The 4358-nt window shown below is 34.0% G+C and overlaps 1 non-coding gene across 1 annotated transcript; it reads right to left on the bottom strand.

Moving 5' to 3' along the window:
- Window positions 1–1050: 1050 nt before the first annotated feature.
- On the bottom strand, window positions 1051–1122 carry TRNAC-GCA (transfer RNA cysteine (anticodon GCA)). The gene has a single exon. It is a non-coding gene; the product is annotated as a tRNA-Cys (tRNA).
- Between the last annotated feature and the right edge of the window lie 3236 nt (window positions 1123–4358).

Consider the following 4358-nt stretch of genomic DNA (forward strand, 5'->3'; position numbering starts at 1 on the left):
TGATCACACCGTCATGGTTATTCAGGTCATTAAGAGTTTTTTTGTACAGTTCTTCTGTGAATTCTTGCCACCTCTTCCTAATAGCTTCTGCTTCTGTTAGGTCCATACCATTTCAGTCCTTTATTATGCCTAATTTTGCATGAAATGTTCCCTTGGTGTCTCAGTTTTGAAGAGATCTCTAGTGTTTTCCATTCTATTGTTTTTCTCTATTTCTTTGCATTGTTCACTTAGGAAGGCTTTCTTACCTCTCCTTGCTATTCTTTGGAACTCTCCATTCAGATGGAAATACATTTCCTTTTCTCCCTTACCTTTTGCTTCTCTTCTTTTCACAGCTATTTGTAAGACCTCCTCAGACAACCATTTTGCCTTTTTGCATTTCTTTTTCCTGAGACAGTGTTGATCACTGCCTCCTGTACAATATCACGAACCTCCATCCATAGTTCTTCAGGTACTCTGTCTATCAGATCTAATCCTTTGAATCTATTTGCCACTTCTACTGTATAAGGGATTTTATTTAGGTCATAACTGAATGGCGTATTGATTTTCCCTACTTTCTTCAATTTAAGTCTGAATTTTGCAATAAGAAGTTCATGATCTGAGCCACAGTCAGTCCCAGGACTGTATAGAACTTCTCCATCTTCAGCTGCAAAGAATATAATCAATCTGATTTCAGCATTGACCTTCTGGTGATGTCCATATGTAGAGTTGTCTTTTGTGTTGTTGGAAGAGGGTGTTTGCTATGACCAGTGTATTCTATTGGCAAAACTCTGTTAGACCTTGCCCTGCTTCATGTTGTATTCCAAGGCCAAACTTGCCTGTTATCCAGGTATTTCTTGACTTTCTACTTTTGCATTCCAGACCCCTATGATGAAAAGGACATCTTTTTTGGGTGTTCGTTCTAGAGGATCTTGTAGGTCTTCATGAAAGTGAAAGTGAAGTCATGTCTAATTCTTTGAGACCCCATGGACTGTAGCCTACCAGGCTTCTCTGTCCATGGGATTCTCCAGGCAAGGTACTGGAGTGTGTTGCCATTTCCTTCTCCAGAGGATCTTCCCAACCCAGGAATCGAACCTGGGTCTCCTGCATTGCAGGCAGATGCTTTACCATCTGAGCCACCAGGGAAGCAATCGTTCAATTTCAGCTTCTTCAGCATTACTGGTTGTGGCATATACTTGGATTACTGTAGTACTGAATGATTTACCTTGGAAATGAACTGGGATCATTCTGTCATTTTTGAGATTGTACCCAAGTACTGCATTTTGGATGCTTTGCTGACTATGAGGTCTACTCCATTTCTTCTAAGGGATTCTTGCCCACAGTAGGAGATATAATGATCATCTGAATTAAATTTGTCCATTGCTGTCCATTTTAGTTCACTGATTCCTAAAATATTTATGTTCACTCTTGCCATTTCCTGTTTGACCACTTCCAGTTTACCTTGACTCATGGACCTAATGTTTCATTCTTTACATGAATGCAATTATAGTTTGTAGTCTTTTGCATCCTTCACTCAGTGTTTTTAAGTTTCATCTATATTGTACCATGTATCAGGTTCATTCTTTTTGTACTCCATTGTATGAATACACCACAATTTGTTGTTGATGGACACTTAGGTTACTTCCAGTTCTTGGCTGTTATGGATAAAGTTGCTATGGACATTTTTTACATGTCCTTTTTTTTTTGGACATATATTTCCATCCCTTTGGGGTAATGCCTGAGAATAGGAGTCATAGAGTAGGAATTGACAAGCAGTTTTCCTGAGAAATATTATCATTTTATACTCCGAATCACATTGTTTCAGTTCCTTCCCATCTTTACCAACTGCCTCTAGCAGGGGCAGAAGGATAACCTCATTGTAGTTTAATTTGCATTTCCCTTATGAATAATGATACTGAGCAGTGTTTCATGTGCTTATTAGCTAATCATATATCTTCTTTTGTGAAGTTTCTATTTAATCTTTTTCCCATTTTAATTGGGTTGATTGTCTTCTTAATATTGATTTGTAGGATTCCTTTATATTTACTGAACTCCAGTGCTTTGCCTGATATATGTGTTGCAAGTATTGCTGCTCAGCCTATGCTTATCCTTCATTTTTCTTTACAGTGTCTTTTAAAAAGCAGAGTTTTAAATTTTTGTTAAGTCCTATTTATCCACTTTCTTCCAGAATATTTATAGCATTAACCATTGTTTGAGTCTATGATTTATCTCAAAATAATGTTAGTGAATGATACAAGGTAATGATCAAGGTTAATTATTTTTCATGCATTTATCTAGTTGTTCCAGAACCAGTTGTTGAAAAAAATTTCCTTTCTTCGCTAACATTCTTAATACCTTTGTTAAAAATCTATTGACCATAAAAAGTGAGTCTGTTCTGAATTCTATTCTGTTCCATTAATTTTTTTGTCCTTGTACTAATATCACTGTGTTCATTACTGTAGCTATAAGGTAAGTCTCAAAATCAAGTAGTGTAAGTCCTCCAATCTTGTTTTTTATGTTCAATATTGTTTTGTTTGAAATATAGATTCTTATATTTCAAAATAAATTTTAGAAACATCTTGTTGGTATCTACACTCCCCTTAAAAAAAAAAAAAAAGTCCATTGCTATTTTAAGTGAGGTTGCACTGAATCTCTAGATCAATTTCAGAGAATTTACATCTTAACCATCCATAAAAATGGTATAATCTTCCATTTATTTAAGTTTCTTGAAATTTCTTCTATAAATATTTTAGTCTACCATGTAGAAGTTGTGCTCACTTTTAAATGTATTCATAAGTATGACATGGTTTTGATACTATTATAAAGCATACTATTTTAAAGTTCCACTTTCCAAATGTTTGTTGCTCGTATATGGAAACACAAATATTTCTACTGCTCCAGATTTACCATATAAAACATTTTAAATATTTAAAAAGCAAATCAATAAGTTTAACTATGAGAAATGTATATCAAACATAGTTTACTTATTCATAAACTTGATTTTTCAGAATTTACTTCCCAGTAATTACTTCATCTATTGATAGTCTTTTCATCCAAGCTAAAATTATTAATTGGGATGTAATAGTGACACCAGAAATAAAAATTTGAAGTATTTAACTAAATGCTTCAGTTTCTATGTTCTCTGCCCTAGGCTTATCAACCAAGCCTTAATCTAGTAAATTTTAATTTAATTTTTTAATCTAGTAGTTAATCCATGTGCAAATCCATGTTAGAAGTTAAAAAAAAGTATTTTAAGCTAGTTTATAAAAATATTTGTAAGACATAAAAGTTGATCAATTAATCTAGTTTCTATGATAGAAAATTTATATATTGCCTCTTCACTATCTTTCTAATTTTATAACTATCTCCTGTTCCTTCTCAAATCTCTAAAGTCCCTACATATTCCCATATTTTTTCCTTTACTTCCTAATATCCTTATTATTCTTTACCACTCCCTATGCACTGATTTTCTTACTTCTATCTTAAAGTAACTAGATTTTACTTTTCTTGAATGAACGTTCATGAGAGGGGCTTCCTCCAACCCCTACCATCTTTTTCTCTCGGCTAAACTCCTTGCATGTCTTTTTCAGGCCCTCACTAAACAGACTGTCATATCAGCCCATGCCTGAAACTTAGAAGGGGTTCACCTTATTTCATACATGTGAAATAAGTCTGAGTTCTATTCTAAACTTTCCCTAAATTCCCTAATTAATATCTCCATAATTAATTTCAATAATTGTTTTCCAATCTTAACACCTGTTGAACATTTTTGGTATCTTTGGTACCATTGGTCTCTCTCTCCTTGACATGGTCATCTTGTGTTTGCTTTAATTGCTTCTGTTAATGTTATGTATCCACCCTGTTCTATTCCTTATATTCCTCCAACTCACTTTTATTGATCTTCTAGTTATTTTCCTTTACCTTCATTTCTCAAGAGTTCATACAATTTCCAGTTTAAATTAATTTTATGGGTCAGACCTTCCACTATCTTTCAGAGTACCTGTGTTAATGCAAAAAAGACAGATTTTCTAGGAAGACAGTTCTATAGATGTCTAGATTGTGAATACAAGCCACTTTTGTTCAAGTTTGAAAGGTTTTTACCTTCCTTAGACTGAGCCAGGTGTGAAACTGTGTACAGAAGTCCTTTGAATGGCTCCCAATTCTACATTTCTAGCTAGGACACCAGGCCTGGATTACCTATAAAGGGTTCTTATGAATACTCTAAGGTTATTGACTTGACACATCAATTCAAAATTTGTTCCTTCTATCAAATGTATTTTCCTTTCTAATTCTGAGATTGCAGTAATTTATCAATGACCAAGCTGTTCTGACACATACTTAACTTTATAATTTGTAGTTTCAAAGACCACCACACTAAGACA

The sequence above is a fragment of the Bos mutus genome, chromosome 1 (assembly GCF_027580195.1).
Source record: "Bos mutus isolate GX-2022 chromosome 1, NWIPB_WYAK_1.1, whole genome shotgun sequence".
Taxonomy (NCBI): Eukaryota; Metazoa; Chordata; class Mammalia; order Artiodactyla; family Bovidae; genus Bos; species Bos mutus.